This window comes from Cricetulus griseus, chromosome 6, assembly GCF_003668045.3.
Source record: "Cricetulus griseus strain 17A/GY chromosome 6, alternate assembly CriGri-PICRH-1.0, whole genome shotgun sequence".
NCBI classification, from domain to species: Eukaryota; Metazoa; Chordata; class Mammalia; order Rodentia; family Cricetidae; genus Cricetulus; species Cricetulus griseus.
In genome coordinates, this window is record NC_048599.1 from 50128724 (window position 1) to 50152910 (window position 24187).

The 24187-nt window shown below is 47.6% G+C and overlaps 1 long non-coding RNA gene across 1 annotated transcript in view; it reads left to right on the forward strand.

The window, feature by feature from the left end:
• The first annotated feature begins 10744 nt into the window (after positions 1 to 10744).
• The window catches only part of LOC107978476, a 54617-nt gene continuing 41174 nt past the window's right edge, over positions 10745 to 24187 (forward strand). The window contains exon 1 of the long non-coding RNA XR_003486534.2: positions 10745 to 11506. This is a non-coding gene — a long non-coding RNA (uncharacterized LOC107978476). The remainder of the gene's footprint in view (positions 11507 to 24187) is intronic.

Sequence of the window (24187 nt, forward strand, 5' to 3'; positions counted from 1 at the left end):
CCGACAAAGAATTGAAACCCCATTCTATATACCTATAAGGATCTGTCTTGGGGAACTTAGAGGATGCAGGCATGGAGGGAGCATGACAGGTACTGAAGGATTGGAGGCAATGGCACTGCTGCCAAAATAAACGCCAGATGATGCTCCTGGGCCCCCGGCAGAATTTCCTTTGAGCTTTCTGTAAAGCCCTAGTGACAACCATTCATCTGCCTAATATATGGAAACAAACCGTACAGAAAGCCCAGACCCATCTTTCTGAGTTTAAAATCAGACTTAAGAGAGGATGAAAAAGTATTGTTCTTGTCATGTCAATAACTTTTGGGGGAAATTGTGTCCCCAGTGTGTGAAAATGCTGGGGGCCTTGATCATAAACTTTTATGGGTCCTAATGGCTCTCACAGGGAGACAATCAGACTCATAGGATCCCCTGTGCCACCGCACCCAATATCCTTTCATTCTCTATTTTGCAAAATCTTTTCCCCAACCCTTTGCATATACAACTGGAATTAAGCAAACAGTCACTTGTGGGCAAAAGGCTTTTGAATAGATTACTATTCTAGATTAAGGCACACTGTGAGTCTTCTAGTTTGCCTCAGGCTACCAGTTAAAGGCCTTGGATAATGAAGTGAAAAACTAGATGGACTAAATAAGGGTCCTGCCTGCATTTGACAGTGAAGAATGAGCCCGCACAGCCTCTCAGCAGCTGCCATCATTGTTCCCACAGCCCTTGAAGCTGACTCTGAAATGAGCTCCGATTTCTGCACGAAGTCATAAATTACGAGAGGAGCCGTGAGCTTTCCCTATTAATGTCAGGCTGTTCATTTGACTTGTAGCTTCTGGCCTTCACACATCGTATTAATGTGTTATTTATTGGAGCACTGTAATAAATAAAGATTTGTTTACTTTTATACTCAATGATGAATGTTGGGTGCTATGAAATAGTGTTCTTAGTAAAGCCTGCCAAGGAGAAGTCGCTGTCAGTGTATTGCTAAGCCGAGACTAGAAATGCCAACCTAAGTAAAGTTACCTAGTATCTAATCATACATTTTCTCTCTTACCTTATCAACATTTGTGCTTTATTTGCTATTTATTGAGACTGTAGGTGCTGTAGAACAAGTGACAGGCCCTTCCATTCCTTCCCTCCCTCTGTTGAGGATCTGCTATGTGCTAATCATTCTTTTTCCGGAGCCAATATTTTAAAGAGGATGGTGTGACTTAAGACACACAATGGAAGATTTAACGAACTTAACATTTAGCTTACATAAAGGACATGGAAGAAGGAAGCTTGCTCTCTTTGCCTGCCTACTCTTGCTCTCACCATCAAATCCATTCCTTCCCTGGCATTAGAGCCAATGTCTTCAGGATTCCAGGCTTTCCATTGGTATACAGCCATTGTTCAACTAGCTGGACCACAGCCACTCTAATAAATTCCATCTATCTATCTATCTATCTATCTATCTATCTATCTATCTATCTCTATATCCATTGATAGATAGATTGATTCTATCAGTTGTGTTCCTCTAGAGAACCCTGACTAGTACAGACACTATGACCAAGATAACTTATAAAAGAAAGTGTTTAATTAGGGGTTCATAGTTCCAGAAAGTTAGAGTCCATGGCCATCTTGGTGGGGAGCATGGTGTCAGGCAGGCAGGCATGGAGCTGGAGTAGTAGCAGCGGAGAGCTCACATCTGGTATGGCAGAGAGAAAGCAAGCTAGCTGAGAAAGGTGTGGGTTTTTAAAATCTCAAAACCTATCCTCAGTGACACATCTCTTCCCACGAGGCCACACCTCTTAGTCCTTCCCAGATAGTTCTACCAGCTGGGGACCAAGTGTTCAAATATATGAGTCTGCAGGGGCCATTCTCATTCATACCACCACCGACCACAATGTGTGGCTCTATCTGCTTTAAGCTTACTAACAAGGCTATGTCAGGCCTTAGCCTTCACTACTCCATAAGACTGTGTCACGACGTGCACTCTAGCTCCCTCCAGGGAGCAAACCAAAGGAAATAGAGACAGAAGCCTATCTTGCATTATTTAATCTTGGAAGTGATATTCCATCATGCCTGCCATATTTATTGTTAGAAACAAGTCAGATTCAGACTTAAGGGTGGGATTCTGTTAGAACAAGTCCAAGTATGTGAGGTACCTGGAGTTAGAGGTCATCTCACAGGCTGTTTTGAACTTCCCTGCAGTGACTGATATACTATGGGTAGTTCTGCCCACAGTAAAGATTTCCCTCCTCTGGTGTCTGAAGATGGGCCCTTGCTTCACCACAGCTGTGTCTCCTGGGTAAACAAGGGAAAAGCAAAGAGAGATGCTCCTTGTTCACCTGGGAGACTCTTGCAAAACTGCATGAGAAGAGAGTGTTTGCACAGTGCCTGGGGCATAGTGAGATCCAGGTAACCATGTAGGCAATAGGGAGGATACTGGTAATGGCAATGTTGACAGTGAATGGTGATGAGGTCTATTCAGTGTCCTTCCTGTTGGACACATGCTTTCCAGTATATAATGTTGTATGTGGTTCGTTTTTCCTATTGTAGTGTAACCTTCCATGCTTCAAACAGACCTGAGGGATTCCTGTCTTCTTGAGTGGGTCAATTCTCCACCGGTCCAGATGCCCATACAGTTCTACACATGAGCCACACCTGACTTACAGGTATGTGTGTGGTCTGAACTACTCTCTTACACCCACAGCTGTCATCTCATCTTCCTGAAAGTTGAATGATATGCACCATGATAGAGATGTCTTATTGGAGATGGACTAACCTCTTCCTACAGTTGACCTTTAGCATTGGCCATACAAACCCAAGTTCCGGGTCTGGAGAACTGAGGGGGAGATGAGAGAATCTGAAATAGGGAAGGAGGAGAGGCTTGAGGAAGAAGGCTGGCCTGAAGTTTTGAAACAGGGAAGTTTGTCTGTCTCACTTGTCCCTCTGTCCCTCTGTGCAGAGTCTACTTCCATATATCCCTCTACCCTTCTTTTCTGAAGCTTTGTCCACCTTATCTCAGGGATCAGGCAGGAGAGGGGGCAGCCAACTGAGAAAGTGAGCTCACTCAAGGAGCACAGGCCACTATGAAAACATGTAGATGACCCTTGACCTCATGTAGGATAGTTCCACAGAGAGTCATTCTATTTTATTATTATGAGAAAAAGGCACACATTCAATGGAAGTCATACTTCTCAATTAGAATTTTGGCCTTTCCCCTGGTATTTTCTGTAGTCGAAAGCTCTGGCTGTGTGCTTACAAGGGGAAGTAATTGCCGCACTGTAGTGTGCTGTGTTGCTGAGCTGTTGCAGATGATTGGGGTGGAGTTGCATGCACTAAGGGCATGCTCAATTTCCCATATCTTCAGTGTACGTTGGTTTTATTGGTACTTCACCCCATTGTCAGTTGAAGACTGTATAAGCCTGGAGGCATTTGCTCCTTCATGAGAAAATGCTAGTGACTTTGATGGATTTCTGAATGTTGACATTGAGAGAGCTTATAAACACAGTCATTAAATTATTCTGAATGCACAGTATGTGCCAAGCAAGTTCTGAGTGTCAGGGACACAGCAGTTTAATTTCGTGTCACTGGGTCCCTGCAGAAGAGATGATGTTTTCAGAGAAGCCAAATGATGCTGTGAGAGTCTGCCCAGAGTCTGTTCTGACTCCATCCTGGTCCTTGCCTTAGGCTCCACACAGCCTCCGGTACATTAGAGCAGGGCAGAGGCTGTGGGGCAGCCTTGACTGTATCTGTGAGTTAGGATGTTTTGCCTTCTGAAAGCCAAACTGGGTGTTCCCACTACATAGTTTTGCTCTTCCTTTGGGGATCTGAGACTGCTTACGCAGTGTGTCTGACTAAAGCCAGAGTGTTTCTGCATGAAGGAACTTCTCAATTAGCAGGGCTACTTGGCCAGCTATGAGGCAACTGAATTAAGCCTTTCTGTGACTGCTGTAGTTCTGGTTCATTCTCAGTGGACAAAGAGGAATGTTTTTAAGGTCCTTCTGAGATGGCCTCCGTAATTAAGATTGGGCATGAGGACCACTGAGGGCCATCTGAAACCCCCTGTGAAAACAGTTTGGGCACTGGGCACTAAGGGGCTCAACAAGCATGCTTAAATGTAACAAGTTTAGTGTTATACATAACTGAATGAAATAAAGCAGGGTACGGGTGTTTATTCAAGGAGAACTTGTCCATGTAAACAGAGGAGGAAGAAGGAGAGGAAGAAAAAGATAAGAGGTAGGTACGATGGTTCAGTGGGTAAAGTCACTTGCCATTGAGCCTGGTGATCTGGGTCCCACAGGATGGGAAGAGAGAACCGACTTCTAAGGTCATCCTCTGACCTCCACTGCATACCCTGGCACATGCCCCAGCCCCAATAAAATAGGCTAGATATGAATTTCTTCTTTTGCATACACTAAGAAACACCTTGAGTGGCGGTGGTGGCGGTGGCAGCAGTGGTGTGGTGCATGCTATGGTGAGGTAGAGGTCAGAGGACAACTTTCAGGAGTCTGTCTCTCCTTCCACCATGTGGGCCCTGGGGATGGAACTCACCATGTTTAGCAGCAAGAGCCCTTACTTAGCCACTAAGACTTCTCTCCAGCCTTCCCACCATCTCTTTCCGTGTTACCTGGGGCTTTGGCTGCTCTGAGGCCAGCCTAGTCTCACCTCTAAATGTGACTGGCTTTTGGCAAGGCCCTGACCTCCAGCGCTCATTCCCTTCCCTGATGGTAAGGATTGTACTGACTCCTGGACCACACTCAGAGCAAAGCAGCAGAATGTTTGCCCCGCCTGGAAAACAAACAAGCTGTCAGTTCAGCATGTCACCCCCTGTGGCAAAAGAGCTACCACAGAATGAAAGCAAGGAGTGCTTCGGAGTTGAGAATGCACAGATAACCACCCTCCTTGATCAAACAGCACAGAATGTGGCACTACTGTGTGCCAGCCGCCGTGAGTGACCCCTGGAGGGGAGAGCTGTCACCCAGAAGTGGTGGAGGCAGCCCTGGGTTCCCCACACCTGCAACCCTGCTGAGAGTCCTGTCTGGATTTAGTTTGCACAGAAACCAAAGCTCACTCCACTGCTTTCATTCAGTCATCCAGATACAAACAAAAGGTCACCTGTGGGAGTTAGTGTGGGTGGGACGGGATTTTCCCTCTGGGTCCTCTGGTCTGGTGTATGATGGGAGGGGCGGTAAAGAACTGCAGTGAAAGGAGAGAGCTCTTTAAGACGCCAAGGTTCAAATGGCTGCATAAGGGTTGAGGGAATTTCTATAGAGGAGGGAATTTAGGCATCAGGGCTTTAAGACTAAACAAACAGGGGTTTCTTGGAGGGAGAGAATAAAAGAGGCATTGGTGGGGAGGGGAGGGGAAGGGAGTGTTCCAGCCAGGATGGTGCTTCTGAGACCCTCCGAGGAGGCAGCATGGATGAAGGGGCTGCAGAGAGCAGGAAAGAGCTGCTAACATCTCCCAGTTACATCATCAGTTATAACCTTAGCCTATTCGTTACAACAAGCAGTGGTTATTATGGGTGGGTCGGCACAAATGAGATGTCCATGTAAATGTGCCTGGGCCAAGAGGTGACTAGGGTTCTGCCTAGCCGGAGACCTGGGCAGCCTCCCTCCTGGGCTCGCTCTTTGCCTCCCTTGGCTGGTGCTGCTGTGTGTGCTGCGTTCTATGTGGTGGGGCTGTGTCCCTCCACCTGTGGCCCAAATGGAACATTGATTAGCTCTTTCACAGTGTCCTTCCTACGTTGGATCCCGTGGAAGGGTACTGATGGCTGCCCTGTGTTCCAGGCCATGGCCAATACTGCCGGTTAGGAATAGATATACCTTCTCTTTGTCTTGCTTCCCTAAAAGCCCTACTATATTTCTGGTGACCTGCCCAGAGACCTGGCAGCCAGGAGAGACCAAGAGACCTGCTTTGGTAAATGGAGAAATTTACCAAGTAGCGGCTTCAGCAAAGCTCCACAGCGGTGGGGATAGGAGTGGTGTTACACACTTTTTTTTTTTGCCCTCCTTCATTTCTTCCTTCTCTCTTGATAGAGAGACTACAGAACCTCACCCCCTCCTATTGTCAAGATGGAGGATATAGATTTGATAGTGTTTCAGCAACCATTTTGGTCTGTGGAGTCATCTAAAGAAAGCCAAGTTCCAGATGGCAGATCATAAACTCAAGTGCCTGATATCTGGTGATAGTTTGGGGCTGCCCCACCGTCCCACACAGCCAATGTCAGACTTCTCTTTAACCTAAGTTATCATTGCTTTTGTTCACTCATGGGAAGGCTGATCTAAGAATAGGTGGTTTGGAGTGATGGGTACAGGAGGGAGACAGGAAGGGGAGGTACCCAGGAAGGGGTGCTTTTAGACAACAGTATCACATATCCACAATAACAACCTGCTTTTGCTGGTTTGACTAAAGGAGCCCATTTCCAACCACTCCACCTGAGACCCCTCATTTAAACCCCACCAAATGCTGCAATGAGGACATCCTTAGGACTGTGGCTTTTCAGTTTATAACGTGGGCATGAAGCCCCAGGACAGGCATGTCTTCAAGACCACTGAGTTGGGAGGCCAGTTCCAAACCCTAGTCTGTTAGTCTGTTAGACTCGAGGGAGGACAACCCCTTCCACTTCCACCCCACCTGGACTCAAGATGCTGTGCAGATGTGAAAGCCAGAGAGTGGTCCGGCAGAGCTGTGGCTTTGTGTCACTGTGAAAGTGAAAGAAGCTGTTCAGAGAAGGAAGTAGCCTGGCTGGCGAGCAGGAAGAATGAATGGAGGCTTCTATGCCTGGAAGGCAGGGGCTGGGTCCCGGAGGGGTAGGGTGAGCCTCAGGGACCACAGTGCTCTCCTGGGAACCTCTTCTCAGGCCTGGAGTCAGAGTGGCCTCAGATAAGATCCCAAACTCACACTTTTCAATTAAAATCTGCTGGAGATGAATAAGAATGAACTTTGGCGAGTTCAGATTAGACGAAATCCAGCCACCCTCAGGAAGTGTGATTTCTTCTCAGTCCAGTTAAAGCTGTTGCAGAGCCCCTCCCATAGGTATATCTTCGCAGTGTGTTTCAGGAAGACATTAGGGACATCATGAATGATGAGAATTGAAACGTAAAAAGCTGCTACTGCTGTTAACAAAACGATTTGTCCATCAATCAGGATGGTATATCAGAGAATAGGCTGCATCCTACCTCATGGCAGTCTGCATGAGACCAAGCAGGTTTTAGATATTTTAAAATTCTTTTTGACATATTAGCCTATGAAACTTGGTACTTACATCACATCATAGGAAGTGACATTGGGTATTATCAGATATTGCTTATAACAGAAAGAAGCCATTCATATGTTCTTCTGTCTGTCCCAATTAAGAATTGCAACTGTCTTGACAATAACAGTGTTACGTTACATTTTTCCTGTCAAATTTCAAATGTACTGCCTGTGTTCACTGAACCAGAGATGACTGATCCAAACATGGCCTAGGACCATAGCTCCGGTGTCTGTAGACGGAAGGAAAGCATGGCACACGACCAGTGGATGGTGTCCTGTTTATCAGTGAGCACCTAACTTCACACCTTGTGTCTTCTCCATTCACAGGCCAACAAGAGCCCTAGTTGCATACAGACACAGGTTAGTCATGACATTTAAATTCAGGAATGGGGTATTTGATCAACACAAGAGTCTCACTATGTGGCCTTGAACTCACGATCCTCTTGCTTTTCTCTCCTGAGTACTGGGGTTATAGGCATGCAACACCCTCCCCAGCTTCAGTCATTTAATTGATTTCACTGTTCTAGCTGAGGCCTCAAAGTACCACGTTTCCTGGTGTCCTGTTGGGGGGTGCTGCCTTTGGATTGGGCTCTGACTCCTTTGGCTGAGTTCACCCTGTTCCCACCTTTGCTGCCAGGCTATGTCTAGGTCACAGAGGCTGCCAGGTACTTGGTCACCATGGCCTCCTGTGCTCTGGCCAGCATGCCCTGCCCTGCTTCCATCTGCCAGGAACTCCCAGCAGACCTGTCCAGCTGGCCTTTTCTGATTTCCTGAAACCTCCAGCCCTTCATAGTTAGCCCTGGTTTTCTTTCTTTCTTTCTTTCTTTCTTTCTTTCTTTTTCTTTTTCTTTTTTTTTTTTTTTTTTTTTTGAGCCCTGGTTTTCTTAGTTCTCTCCTGGCTCACTGGCCAACGGTCCAAACCGCCTTGTTCATCTCTCACCTTTCATCTCTGACGGTGGGGTTTAAATGAGTCCACCAGACCCAAGATAAATGATAAACAGGTATTTAATAGGGAAGCACTTAAACAAATAATGGTAAATAGCCGTTGTGGTCTTCCTGCTCCAAAAGATGCAGTCTCTGCCCTTGCGAAGCTCTCACCACAACCCAAGCCAGCCAGCCAGCCCCTCCTCTACCTTATAAGGGGTCACAGCTGCACACCATAGGGTGTGGCTACCACTGCAAGTTCACTGGCACAGCAAGATGCCACTATACATCTCTGTGCTTCTGTCTCATCCAGGCCAGGCCAGGCCTTTGGTGTCACCTCTGGATTGTTACCTCTCCAATCTGTTTTGAGCACAAGCCATCTCCCTGCATGTCAAGTCTGCTGACATCTTCATAAGCATTGTCTTTCAGGCATGGCCAAACAGTAGCTAGAACAGAGCCCCTGTGTGATTTCTTCCTCACTGGGATAGCCTCCTCCCTCAACTCTCTCATTTTAGCAGGTGGCACCACTTTACTGCTCAACCCAAAAGTCTGAGAGTTCTTCTGGGTCAGTCTGCGCCTACCATTGCCCTACCCAGTCCATCCCGCACCTCTGATGGTACCACATTGCTCAGCTTCCATCACTCTCACCAGACCAGAGTGGGGCCCGGTTAGATCTCCGTGCTCCACTTTCAGCAAATGCTGACCTTGGAAAATCCCAGCCAGACCATCCCACTCTCTTGTTTAAGCCACCCTGTGCCACACCCTGCTTTCTTCTTATACCAGGCACAGAATCCCAGTCCCTTTCCTCCCTCCTTCGCCTGCCCGTCCCTGTCTCCCAGCTGGCTCATCTCAAGGACTTTTCACTTTGCTAGCTAGCAATTCTTCATACAGTTCACGTCACAATCTTGAGTTCTTCCTGTGTGCTTATTTTCTGCCCCATCCCTTGAGAATACAAGCTTCCTGAGAACAGGGACATCCTCCCTGCCTTGCTGTTTCCCAAGACCAGAGCCTGGCATCTGGAGCATATTTGTTGAATGTCTGTGAATGGTTGAGTGCCACACTTCCTGTCTACTGTCATTGTCTTCTTTATGGTCTATGTTGTTTAAATAACAGCTTATGGTCATACATTTTATCATAGGCCCTGGATTTTAAAAGATGTTGCATATTTAGTGTGCAATTCATCTATCTGAATTCTAGACTTTTGATTGCGGCCTGTGACTCAACTACTATATCGGTAGGAAAACTTTCAAGCAATAAACCACACATATGCTCAGATATCAGCTTTGACCTGATTGGTGGTGTAAGAGAACAGAGGAGCTCACTCCTGTTGCAGGCCCTGCAGTCAGCTTTTAGTTTTCATACAATCCTAAAAGGAAGGAACTGTTATTGTCTGGATTTTGCAAATGGGCCATGCGTATTGGTATTTTAAGGGTGTATAATGGATTGCCCAAAGGGAGTGGTTTGTACTGAAACCCGTCCCCTCATATTTAGTAGTTCTCAGAAGTCTGGGCAGACTGTACGAGATTGTTGGCTCAAACAACACTGAAGTCCCGGAAGGGCTGGGCTGGTATCTGGAGGCTTTGGAGGAAAATCTACTTTTAAGCTGTTTCCAAAGATAAGCAGTCCATCCTCTTAGGCAGGTGTTCTCAGCCTTCCTAATGCTGTGACACTTTAATACAGTTCCACTTGTGGTGATCCCCAACCATAAAATTATTTTTGTTGCTACTTCATAACTGTGATTTTGCTACTGTTATGAATAGTAATGTAAATATCTGTGTTTTCCAGTGGCTTTAGGCAACCCCTGTGAAAGGGTTGTTTGATCCGCCCCCTACCCCCCCACACACAGAGGGGTCTAACCTGCAGGTTGAGAAGCACTGCCTTAGGCTGTGGATGGGTTTCTATTCCTGCCTCTGTGCCACCAAATCCCCTCTTCCTGCCTGCACTGCACTTCCCTAAGCTGCATGTGTTTTAAAGAGTCTTGGGGGTGGGGGTGAGTTAGAGAGACTGCTCAGCACTTAAGAGCACTGGCTGTTCTTCCAGAGGATCCAGGTTCAATTCCCAGCACCCACATGTCGGCTCACAACTGTCTGTAACTCCAGTTCTAGGGGATCCGACACCCTCACACAGACATACGTGCTGCAGGCAAACACCAATGCACATAAAATAAGCAAATCTTTAAGAGAGTGTCTTGCCCACATAGCTACTCTTATATATGCTGTGTTATCTGTAAGAATTCTCTGATATGCTAGAATGCACAGTTCAAAAGTGAGACCGATGCTTTTTTCTTTTCTTTTTTTTAATTCAAGAAGACCTTACTTTGAACCATACATTTTCTTTGGGGGACAGAGCATAGAGACATCAACAATAGCAGCAACCCTTCCTGGCCTCACCAGAGGCTGCTCAGTGGTACGTGGATTCTGTGGATTCCGCTTTCTCTGGGTACTTCTCGTAATTTAGAAATGCTTGACGCTACGGAAGAAAGCCCCGCCCTCTGCATCATTCAAAAGAAAACTCAGACACAGAGGCGGGATCTTGATTCTTGCACAGAAACATTGAGTAGTTTTTAAAAGTTAGAGAGCCATAACTTTGATTGCATTCCTTGGTTCTTTGGCTCTTGTGGTCTAGCCTTTCTTTGCAGACCAAGTCACTGAGGTTCTCACATGCTTAGGACATATATGCTCCTAACAAGCAGCTCAGACTAGACCATGATTTTAGATCAGGACTATGTGCAGAAGAAAGTGTGAGAGGAAATGGGTGTTATCAGGGCAAAACAAACCCAAATGCCTTAACCAAAAAGGGATTCTTTTCCTCTTCTGCGAGCCGCTGTAGAAAGTCAGCATGATAAAGTATGCATGTGTATTTGACACTCAATTACATGTGAGTGCTCTGCCTTTTATTTTCAGTTGTCCCCAAGTCTGCTAAACAAAACACCTCTTCCCTGGTGAGGGTGATCACTGGCTATGAGCTGGAGGCTCTCACTGCCAGGGTCTGGGAAGTTGCTCTTCCGGAAGGGTGGTGGAGACCCTGGGAATTGGACCAGCCCGGCTCACAAGTATGAAGAGAATGTCGGGAGAGGAAGTGGTGGCTCTGAGTCAGCATGAGTCATCTGGTTCCAGTGACAATGAAGTCTGAGGTGTGCGCCTTTTTCTTTTTCTTGTCTTTTTTTTTTTTTTTTCCTTAATCATGTGGACATCTCTGAGAATGGAGGGAACTCAGTGACTTTACAATGGCTGCTTTCTAAGTTTCAAAGTGACTTTCCAGGCAAGCTGTACACATCTTGGGATCTTCACAGCACAGTGGCTGGGAAGGTGGAGCCATTCACCAGCTTCTCCCGGTGAGTACACTCTGTCAGTGATGTCTGTGTGCGCCTCAGAGATGTGACAGCTGCTGGGTCCTGGGGTGGACACTGCTTCTCCCAGACTTTGAAGGTCTGTGGTGTCAGAAAAGTGGCTCCCTCTGCCTCCACCCTACGTCTGCTGTGGCTTCGGGACTCTGGGGGGAAGTTTCTTAGCTGTGCATTGTGGATGCCGACTGGCTGTGCGATATGCTGTCTCAGAGGAGATCGTGAGACAGACACGGGGATGCCTGCCTGGGAAGGAAGCTGCTTCAGATTCCTAGCTAGAAGCCAACATGAAGGTCAGAGATGGAGATGGGTGAGTTTGTGCTAACTGGGCGCTGAGGTTGGTCTAGCTTTCGCTCCCGAGAAGCAGAAGGAAGCCTTCTGGGCAGCCTCTGGCCACTGACCGGCTAAGCAGCCTGGCCTGAGCTGTCCAGCTGCAGGACAAGAAATATGGCAGTGAGGCAGAATTTTGGCTTTTCTCCGAACATGTGCAAATGCTTCGGGATTGTATTTTACATCCCTTCTGTTCCCTTAATGCTCCAGGTGGAAAATCATGTTCACAAGCAGAAAGAAACGCCACAGGCTGGGAACCAGCAGGTGGGGGATGGTTGATGATATGGGCATGGAGTGGCCTGAGGTCACATGAATATAGATACTATTCTTATGAGCTCACTTTTACTGTCAAATCAATAACAGTTACAGTAACTGCTATGCCACTTTTTTAAAAAAACAAATCTGAAAAATGGTTACTTGCTTTAAAAGTGGCATAGCAGGCTGCAGGGAAGACAGGAGCCTGTTCTGAGCAACTCACTGGAGTGTGTGGGGCTTCCCGGGTTAAGAATGAGTCAGCATCCTGGCTGAATGAGCTCTAAGAGCAGCTTCATCCGCCCTGAGCATAACACGGGCTGCCTGGCCTGGCCCAGGAGGGAACTTGTCTTCGGTGGAAATAGCAGTGACTGCTTCTCTGTGAAGGGAATAGTTACACATTCTCAGTTTTCTTGTCTCCTGTGATGTGCCTGAGAGGTCCCTTGGCTGAGAGAGCTGTCCCCTTGTCAGGAACATTGTGTTTGGCTTTCTTAGCATGCCCAAGAGCTGATGGTTATGGTTTCAGGTCCTGCCCCTGGTTGAGCATAGAACTTGTTAACTTGTTAACTTGAAAACTCTGGTGTTTAGAAGAACCAGGTGGTCTACAAGCCACAGCTGCACCAATCCCCTTGTGGACTGTCTGCACTTTGATGGATTGGGAGAATCAGATGAGGCATGAACTTTGAAGTTGGCTTCTGCAAGTGTGAGGTTTCTGGGAGCTTCTTTCCCTTTAGTTCTGTGGGTCTACTTGAAGACTGTTTATCTGTGTTTAGATAACTATGGGTGGGTTCCAGCTCTCAGGGGCCACACCCTGAGGCCACAAGACTTGGATAGCAGCATTAAAGGATTGGAGGAAGGGTCTGAAGCAGGGCTATTGGACCCCACGCCCTGTTGTTTAACTTTTGGAAACCCTGGACTTCTAGATCATCTACCTCTGGGCAAGGGGCCCAAGGAGTTAATACCTGCCAGGTGCTTAGAGAAGGTACTGGGTGGAGAGGGCCCCCCAGCAACATTACCACTACCAGGTCCCCTTATTTTCCAGTCCGCTGAAGGTTTGCAGGTTTATAGAGAGCTACAGAACTTTTAAAGAAAGTCATTGCCATTCCAACATAGGGAGCAGTTGTCCTAAGGCTAAAAACAATAGTGCCAGCTCAGCCCTATTAGCAAGAGAAACTTCCCACCATTCCTAGGTGGAGACCAATCCCTTTGGCTGTCTTGGAATCAAGAGCTGTGACAACAGGACATCAGGGGCAGAGCACACCAACATAGGTTCCCATGTCACACATATGCAGGTCTCAGGTATGCGTCCATATTTTTGTTCTGTGTCTCTAAACCTCCTGTGAGCACTGTTGGGACACGGCTTGGTGGTGCTGTGTTTTGTTTTAGGCATCGATTTTGACCTGTCATGTGGAGGTCAGGCCGTCATGAGGGTTCTGACATCTAATTGCCATTTACAGTGAGAAACAAGCTTGAGATGGACTGACAGGTCGCTTTTGTAATCAGGAGAAAGTTGTTGAGCAAGAGAAGACTGTGGACAAATGTGAAAGCAAATGCCAAAATCCTCATTTGTACACTCGGGGGATGAGGCTCAGTGGTTAGTTAAGAGCTTGATGAGCAGGCGGCGAGACCTGAGTTCAGATCACCAGGACTCGTGTAAACCTGGATACGGTGACCTTTGTCTGTAATCCCAGTACTCATAGCAAGATGGGGTGTGTGTGTGTGTGGCGGGGAACAGGACAGATGGACAGACAGATCCTGCCATGCATGGCTGCAAGCAAGACATGTCATCTCAAACAAGGTGAAGGGTAACGACTCACACTGGCGGGGAGGGGGGTGGTGTCGTCCTCTGATCTTTACATGCATGTAGCATGGCATATTCAGGCCTGTATTCACACATATGAACACAGAACACACATGGTTTGTGTCTTTGTTGTGGTTTCCACTTGCCACACAGAGCTGAGCTGAATGTGGCTGCAGACAAGAACCATAGGGGCTCATTCCATGGCAGGAATTGAGTCCATGCTTGGAAAGTGACATCTAACTGCAAACAGAAAGTGCTCCCTACCTCATGACAGTGCCAGTTGCTCAGAATCCTGCTGTTATGGTGTGCTCAGCCTGGGACCAACCTGTGGCTTGTGGCCTTGTCGACCTCCGGTCTTCACAGTGAGGTCTGTGCTCTATGACCTTTTGTACAGGTGTTTCTCCAACACCAACTTTGTGTTCAACTCTGGTGGCAGTGCTGGTGAGACCTTGAAGCCCCTGGTGTCCTGCCTTCCTCGGTGAAACAAGAACGACAGTCTCATGGCTGGGAAGATTCTGGGATGCATATACCAGTTGCTAGGATATACTGTTACCAGGACAGACATGTCCACAGAGATGTGACTAGCTTCTTGACTCTGTCCTGGGCCCCACTGCCCTGTGGTTTTCTATTAAGAATGGGTCTTGTCTTTAAAGCAAGGTCTCTCCTGAGGCCTCAGTCCATGGTGAGCTCTTCAATCACCATAGTCTCACTTATTAGGCAAATGGACACTGCTCCTTGATCCTCTCAGGAAACCTTGGGTTCTAGAAGTCATCATTGTTTTCACTGTCATCACCACCAATATTTTCAATATCATTACAGAAGGATAGTCCCCATTTTATTCAGCCCACCCATACTTTGTGTCCCCTCCATTTAACACTATTACAACCCCTAGGACCACAGGAAGGTGACATTTGCTTGCCTTATTCACTGTCTCAGTGGGTATTACACACAGCAGATTCTTTGATGATGTACAGGTGCCAGGGAACCACTTGCCCATTCAGCACAGGAAAATGGGCAAGAGCAGGCAGCCTGGAGGGCTTCCTGTGTTAATGAAGCCAGTTGGGCCAAAGACCAGAAAACCCAGGCTCACTAGGCATGGGCCTGTTGGAGGTAGCACAGCTGGATTTGGCTTTGGCACTGATGCTTCCTGGCTGAAGCAGTGGCGGTTGTCCTTTAGCTCATCCTCATTCTTGTTACTTAAAAATTGTCACAAATGGGAGATGAGTCATAATGAAAATATTAAGTAAGCTACACCAAAGACCCAAACCAGAGCACAGAGCAGCCTTTCTTCACCAATGCCAAGGGGGCTCTGAATTTATGCCTTGTTTCAAAAGTCACGTCCTCATGTCCACCCTTAGGGGCCAGAAGTGGCCAGAATCTTTTTGGTCTTTGCACTGTCATGGTGGCAGCCTATGAAAGGGATACTCTTTGTGCTGTCTGTCCTGTGTGCAATGTTTAGGCTCTAGGAGCTGATACTGGCTTGGATGTGTGTGCTAAAGGATTGTGGATGTCACACATGCGTGCATGTGAGTGGGGTCATGGGTTCCCAAAGCTGGTCTTAGGCCAGGAGTCTCAGGGCCCTTCTCTGCCTCTGGCACCATAGCTAAGATTTAGGGGTGGGTAAGGGCAGGGCTCCCCACAGTTATGGGTGGATCCTAGTGCTCAAAGAAAAGACAGTTTGAAGGAAGCTGGCCCACAGGAAGGAGATGGGGGCCGATGATCAGCTGGTCTCATAGGATTCAACCAGTTGTCTTCAGTGTAGACTGAGGAACTGATGACAGCATCTTACCTAGCCTGGGTTCCCTGCTTATCTTTCGATTTCCAGATGGATTACGTGCAAACAAGGGCTTCTGGGACCTTCCTGCCACTTTGCCCTTGGAAACATGTTTAAAACAGAGGGATTTTGTTCATGATGTCAGAAGATATATTTTCTCATTGCACGAGTAATTTGCAGAGTGTGTGGGAGCTGCATTAGCTCCTGTCGATTCAACTGGACATAAAGGAATGTTTATTAAATATCAGTGGCTCCCCAGGGAGCCAAGCTTGCTTGCTCTCACACAGCTAAAGGGTTCTGTTCTTCCATCTGTACCGTTCTCAGGCAGGAAGGGATTTGTCTAGGGAGAATCAACAAGGCAGTTGGTTCATCCACGGTCCAGCTCTGTCATCCGTAGCACCGGCTTCCTTTCTCTAGTTTGTCTTACAGTTTCAAGAAGGCTGCTGAAGCTCCAGGCAACATCTTTGCATTGACAGGAGGAAGGAAGTGGGGAGGGGGAAAGTTAAACTTTTGGATGTCTGCCTCCTTTAAAGTTTCCCTAAAATCCCCAGCAAACCCGCTCAGTTGACTTTCAGTCACACTGTCTATAAATGCGTGGGTGGAGGAGGATTGAGGGGGCGGGGTAAGGGATAAAGAAAGGCCCGAAATAGCACTCTCAAGAGGAAGAAATGTATCTGAACTAGAATTAATGACAAGAGCCCCTGCCCCACTCACATCTTATGACCCCTTTGACTCCAGGTGATGGAGACTCACCCATTTCAGCTCCTCTGGGGTCATCAGGTCATTTCCTATAAACAGAGTCACTGGCTTTGAGGTCATGCCTCTTTTGATGTTCCAAGCAAAGGTCCTTTGTCTTCATGCTGGACACCAGCCTGGCCTCTGAAAACAGATCTGAGCAGCTTTTTGGCTGCTGCCTGGGACCAGGTGCCCTGGTCTGACTGGAGAACAAGTTCAGGAGGGAAGACTGTCACCAGGCCAGGAGCAATCAGATCCCTGGTGTGTACTCCTCAGGGGAAGGAAGGCCAGCCTGGAGGAGTCTGAGCAGCTTCCTCGAAGCTGAGTGGAGGCCAAGTCACTCAAGGGAGGGTGCTCCCTGTCTCCCAGGCTCTTGGGGCACCAATAATAAGTGACAAGCTCATATTCATCAACCACCAAATGAGAAAGGCCTCATCTACCCTTCTCTTCACATCCCTGTCTCCTTTGCAGACTGAGAGTGGGGACAAGGGTTTCTTCCTTCTGTCCTCTGCATCTCTCATCATCTGATGGTGTGTGATGACAGTGACAGGCTCTGCCACATGTGGTGTTTTGCGAGTCTGAGATCAGATGCACAGGGACCTAGAACAGAACCAGGCACCAAGTACGCAAGTACACCCTCCATGAACAGAGCAGGGCCTCACTGTGAAGTTCAGGTTGGCCTCAAACTCGTGATGCTCCTACCTCCACCTCAGGTGCTGGGAGTAAAGGCAGACCACCATGCCATGCTGCTCCTTTACTAGATAAAGAATAAGTGCTTGCTAACTGCACGGATCAAAGGGTCTGCTCTTATACTCTCCCTAGAAAGTGTCCTGCCACTTCCTGTGAGACCTCTGTTAAGGTTATACAAAGTAGATCCTGGATTCAGTGGAGTGAATGACTTGTCTCTGTGCTCATTCATAGGGCAGGGGAGCTATAACATGAATGCAGTTGACTTCAGTATTTTTTTTTCTTAAATCATGCATAGGGTGCAGTGCCTATGGAGGCCAAAAGAAGGTCTCCTGAGCTGGAATTAGAGGTGGGCTGTAAGTTGTCCAGCACGGGTGCTGGGAACCAAACCCCAGGCTTCTGCAAGATCAGTATTCACGCTTAACCACTGAGCCATCTCCACAACCCCACATATCTGTTGTTCAGTATCCTGTCTTACATCCTTCCTCTTCTTCCTGTGTTGTCAACAACAGCTTCTGTGTTGCTAGGAACAACAGCATTTCCAGTAAAGACTGCTTCCCAGACGCCTTTGCTTTTAGAAAGATGAAGACTAGCGGATTCACCAGGGATGCTGGGAAAACTCTTTAAAGGAGTCTGACATCTCCTTTGACCTCTGCTTTCACACTTTCCTCCTCCGGATTCCCATGTGTTCTAGGTACTTTGGCTTAATCTTTTGGCTCCTTCTACCTTCCTTCTTCCTGTCTTGGATGCAGAGGAGATGGCTGGGACTCTTGACCCTAAAGTAAAAGTGTATGACTGTCTTGGTAAAATGATACATTTCATTCATACCGGATTTGTGATTATGGCCATTGAGAATATATTCATGTTTTCTCTATAATGAACATCTTTAGGGGACCCTACCACAGGTTCAAAGCATAGTACCCTCTAGGTCTGGTGAAATCATAGAAGAGGTCCTTGTAAGAACTTTGCCTTGGGGAAGGGTCTCTCAAGGGGCAGCTTGTGAGCTGTGGATGATGAGTAGCCATAGCAGCAGCCAAAGTGGACCCTGAGTAGAACTCAATTCTGCTTTGGCAAATGAAGATGGGCCTCTACACACCCCTCATGTTATCCTTGGACTTTCAGAGTAGACTCATCCATCCATTTGCATTTCTGTGTGTGTGTGTGTGTGTGTGTGTGTGTGTGTGTTTTCATGTATGTGCTGTTCACCATGCCCATCCTTGTGTGTGGAAGCCAGGTGACAAACTAGGTGCTTCTTCTTCTTCTTCTTCTTCTTCTTCTTCTTCTTCTTCTTCTTCTTCTTCTTCTTCTTCTTCTTCTTCTTCTTCTTCTCCTCCTCCTCCTCCTCCTCCTCCTCCTCCTCCTTTTTCCTCCTCCTCCTCCTTCTTCTTCTTCGTCTCACTGGCCTGCCACTCAACTGCTGGTCTGGCTGGCAGTGAGCCCCTGCTAATCTCTTGTCTTTACCTCCATAATGACAGGACCCCAAGTATGCACCATCACACTTGGCTTTTAAAGTGTGGATTCTGGGGATTGAGCTCTGGTCTTGCAGGACAAGTACTGCATCATCAGTTCAGCAGCCTGCCCAGCCCTGTCTGTTTCTTAACTCTTCATTTTCCCTGTAGAATGTGTCTCTACTTACTCCAACCATTTCAAGTGCACCCTGCTCCCTGCCCCCGACCTGACTATCAGGGAATAGGTTCCCTCATTACTGGACCCTGTGTTCCAGGTGTGGTTAGATAGTTTTAGGCAATGTGATGACAGAAATCAGGCCACAGGGGTGCCCATCATTTGAAATGGCTGCCACCCACTATGGTATCAGAGACTAGAGGAGCCACTCAGGGCTGGCCCCACCTGGGCTAGGGACAGATTGACAGCTCTGACACTGGAGATTCATCCACTGTCAGGCATGGTGAGCTCTCCTGCCTCTGTGACCATCCTCGGCAGAGTCTGATGAGGACAGCCTATGCATGCCTTACCCATCTGCTGACCAACCATGTGGAGACTCCTATTTCTGCCTAGCAACAAGGAAACAGCTCTTGGGTACCCAGTGAAGTTAAACTATATTCCTGTGGCTTCTCAAAGCATTTGAGGCAGCTCTGTCCAACAAAACCTACAGCAATGGCAACACCCTGTCTGCCCTGCCTGATGTGGTGGCCACAAGTGTTGACATTATGGCCAGTGTGGCCAGGAACTGAACTGGACACTTAATTTCACTTAATTTAAATTTAAATATTCATAGCCATGTGTTGCTGGAAGCTACTGGCTTGGCATACGTACTTTCCCCATGATGTTCCTGGCCCTACTTTCATTTTCCTTGGTTTTAATTACCCACAGTCAAACATGGCCCACCAAATGTTAAGGTTCATAAATAAATAAATCCCAAGCCTTAAACTACAAGTGGATGGGAACAGTGTAATGAAATTTCTCATAGACCTGCTTCATCTTGCCCAGTCCCAAATCCCTCTGTCCAGAGTATCCACACTGTATATACTACTTGCCTGTTAGTCCTTCAGTTGTCATCTGTCATTAGTTACTCCCCGAGCCCTGGCTCCCCACAGCCTTGGTCCTTCTAACTGTAGGGACTGTTCTCACCTTGCCTGTGGGCTCCTTCTCATGGCTCAGGGAAAGGCTCCTTCCTGGGTGTCAGTCCCCTGGGTGGTGTCAATCCCTGAGGCCCCATCCTTGGGTGGTGTCAGTATAGAGGCCCCATGTGGCCCTCTCTTGTGAGGATTCAGCTGTCCAAACTTCAGCACAGCTGCCCTTGTCCTGAATGCAAGGCTAAGGTTATTGGTGACCAACCCCCTCTGCTGGGCTGTCAGGGTTCTCACAGCCTGTCTACATCCTGTGGGGACATGCAAAGCCATTGTCCTCCTTACTGTGTATCTGAGGTGGTGACTTTTTTTTTTTTTAACTTCTACCATCCCTGGTTTAGTCTAGCCTTGGCTCATGTGCAAGTTTGCTGTTCCATTGCTGTGATAAATACCATGACTAACAGCAACTTAGAGAGCAAAGTGTTTATTTCCTCTTACATTTTTTCCAGGTCTCGAACCTGAAGCAAAGACCATGGAGAAGTACTGCTAACTGGCTTGATTTTTTTTCCCCCATTGAGACAGAGTTTAGCTATGTAGCTCTGGCTAGACTAGAGATATGTAAACCAACCTGGCTTCAGACTCTCAGAGTCTGTCCACCTCTGCCTACTGAGTGTTTGGTGATGTATGTGACCATGAGGGGGCCTCGGCTGCCTTTCTAAGATAGCCCAGGTCCACCTGCCTAGGGAACAGTACAACCCTGAGAGTGCTGAGTTCTATTTTAATTAGCAATTGAAAAAATTCCCCCCACAGGTACCCACAGGCTAATCTGATACAGGCAATTTCTCAACCGAGCTTCCTTCTTGTCAGGTGTGTCAAGGTGACCACCAAGACCAGCCACCACAGCTCATGTGTCCTGTATAAAACATGAAGTTGGAGAGACATCCCCTTGACCTCTTCATCAAATAGCCATTTGAATCAGGGGAAGCTGGGGACAGAGCATACAAGGCTGCCCACAAGTTTGCCAATATGTTGACATTTGCAAGTGCCCTTGGGGATACAGGGAATGCCCTTGCTGTGTAAGTGTCAACGTTGGGGACATGTGCAACAGAATGTGTGACATGGGGCAAGGTGGGAATGACTCCGGTGTTCAGCCAACTTCCTCCAGTCATTATCCCTCCTCCCCTGCCTCTCTTTCAACCCTCTCTCTTCAAGTACAGGGCCTTTGGCAGTCAGTTACTCTAGTGACTAACGTCTCTAGTTTGACAGGATCTAGAATATATAGAAGGCAAACTTCAGAGCGCATCTTTGGCAGAGTTCTGAGGTTGGGTTTACAGAGGTGGGGAGACCAACCCTGAATGTTTACATCACTGTTCCACTGGCTGGGATCTGTAGGCTGTGTGTGTGTGTATGTGTGTGTGTGTGTGTGTGTGTGTGTGTGTGTGTGTGTGTGTGTGTGCTCGTGCATCACACTTGTACATGTGCCTTCAGAAGACAAAAGAGGGCTTCAGAACCCCCAAAACTGAAGCTATATGTGGTTGTGAATCACACAATGTACCTCTGGGAACCAGAATCCTTTGCAAGAATACCAAGTGCTTTTCACCACTTAACCATCTCCCTTAGCTTGTGCTGCCTGCTGAGGCTGGACTGACAACTGGGTAGCTCATCTCATTTCCCTGCAGGAAAAGTAATAATTAATTAAATCTAGAAGTTCTAGTCCTTCATTCACCTCATTTGCAGGTTCAAAAAAGACTTCTTGCTTGACTCAAGAGCTGCTGGGAAGGTCAGCTGGAAGTCAGTATGGTAGCCCTGAAGGCCCCTTTCCAGGTAAGGCAGGAGAGACAGCTGTGAGGAGGTGGGGTCTAGGACAGTCTAGATGGCATGGCATCCCCCAGAGGAGGCGGGGATTATGGACAACAAGCTCTGTGGCTGGTCTCCAGTCCCCAGCCCAGTCCCAGAAAGCCACAAGTAGTGAGCTGTCTCCATTAGAGTCAGCATCAGATAGATAAGCTACTGGGGACTAGTGCTCCAGCTCTGAGGGTAACAATCTGTTACGGAGCACCATGTGCTCCATGAGGGACCCAGATCCCCAGAGTCCCCTTAACATAAGTGCTATTTACTGTATCGGGCAGTAAGCCACGCCTGTTGGAGGCTGGCTACAGGTGTGCCTGACCACGCCTGTCAAGGCGTGGTCAAGGTGAGGTCAGGTATGGGCTCTTAAGGAACCATGAGCACAGGGAAGCACCTTCTTCTCCTTCCCTTTCTCCCTGGCTCCGCTGCTCTGGCTTGCGTTTGGCTGGTATTTATCTCAATAAAGATATCTCGGGCTTACGGATTACAGATTGTCTCCTGGACAATGAATATAATCAATGAATATAATATAATTTACAATGAATATAGAATCAATCTCAGCAGCTCAGTGCTTGCTGTCTGCCTGCTGGTGTCTGCCCTGAGGCTCTCGCTGGAGCACTGAACACCCCACTGGAGGGCAGACAGGGCCTGTGGGACTTCCTGGAGGTTCCCTCAGAGCACCTGTGGGTGACATGGGGGTACAGGGAGGTGTTCATGTCTAGCTTGTCTGGTTCTTTCCAGAGACCAGGCTGATGGGCTAAGGAGGTGCAGCATTTATTCGGCAAGAACAGTTTGAGGACTGAGCCTCTGCACTGAGCCGCTTTGCTCTGACTTCTCCTGAGCAGGCACATGGACCCTGATAGAACAGGAAGCAAATGGTTGCTTACTCAGAAGACAGTTGTTAGACAGTTGTTTTCAAGGGAGTGGGAGGGAAGGGAGTAGGAGTCCCAGGCTGTGAGTCACCAGTGAGGGCCTCAGTGTGTGTCTGGGATTGACTGTGTCTCTGAAAATTCATATGCTCCAGCAGCTTAGAACATATCCATATTCTGTGACAGTGTCATCACAGCTGTAACTACCTAGGACAAGGTCTTGTGGAGTGAGGTGAGCCTCCAATCCAATGTGATTGATGACATTAGAAAAAGGAACTTAGGACTGAAGAGATGCTCAGTTAAGAGCACTGGCTGCTTTTTCCAGAAGACCCCAGTTCTATTCCTAGCACTTACATAGCCCACAGCTAGCTGTAACTCCAGTTCCAGGAGCTCCAGCACCCTCTTATGACGTCACTGGGCACCAGGCGCTAATGTGGTGCACACATATATTTGCAGGCAAAACACCCATAGGAAAAGAAAGCAAACAACAACAACAACAACAACAACCAGACAGACGGACATACACACAGGCCCTGACCTGGGAGGTTGGAGGCACCAAGACACATCCAATGCCAGGAGCAGACCCTTCTCTTGGAGGGCACACAGCGAGGCTGAGCCTTTGGTTTTAGATGCTAGCCTGAGAGACAGATACCTGCTGTGTGGAACTGCACAGCCACAGTCCTAGCATATGAACATAGCATGTAGCTCACAGGTGTAGAAGAAGGTCAGAGGACTCCCAGGTCCACCTCAGTGTGAGTCAGCTCCTCAAAAGGTGTCTCCTGATAGTGGAATGCTGTCAGCCTGTTAGCAGGAAGTCTGCTTTGAATATTTAAGTGAATCAAATAGCCTCGCTGTATCTCAGTTTTTCTTAAAAGTAACAACAATTAAAGAAAAAGAGGCTGTGAATTTGAAAGACAGCAAAGGGAGATGGGTACATGGGAGGATTTGAAGGAAGAAAGGAAAGGAACAAAAATGTAATTATATTATCATCTCAAAAAATGAAAATTATGCCAAGTGTTGGTGGCACATGCCTTTAATCCCAGCACTCAGTGAGTTTGAGGTCAGCCTGGTCTCCAGAGCAAGTGCCAGGGTAGGCTCCAAAGCTACACAGAGAAACCCTGTCTTGAAAAAAAAAAAGAAAGAAAATTATTTGTTAAAAGTGGCATGACAATCTGAGACTCAAAAGCAGTATTTGAACTTACATTTGCTAAGGAAAGGGTGGGGATTGAAAACGGAAAGATGTGTCTCATCCTTATTCAGAATGAGGCACTTTCTACTAGACCATAGAATGTGCTCCTCTCTGGGACCATTGGGGGCTCTGAGCCCGGGTCTGGCTCACTCACTGTAGCTCACCTCTCCAGCACCACCCGAACTTTCACCCACTCTGCCACTTTCCTTTCTCTTTCTCCAGTGAGTGCATCTCACTCCTAGATACCATTTCCCCAGGTCAAGGACCAGTCGGTCTCCCAAGGAGAAGCAGCAGCACAGCGGCGGGGGACTTTTGGCTTGTTACCTAGCTGTTAAACAGGAGTGGTGGCGAAGCCTCAGAAGCACGGGTTCCAACAGCACATTCAGAAAAACAGGAACCATCAATTCATGAGAACTTGAAGAGAAAAATAGTTTAAAGAACCGAGAAGGTGCCACATTATAGTGAAAGAGTGTCGGGTTTTAGAAATGACAGAAATGAGCCATGATGGCCTCTCAGGCCCTGCTGAGGCAGTTACACGAGACATAACCGCACACAAACACGGATGTTTCTTATAATATTACAGCATTTACAGGCAAGGAGCTGCTTTCTGAGCATTTCGTGGAAAGTTATTTTAGTCTCAGGAGTAGCCTTCAGCAATG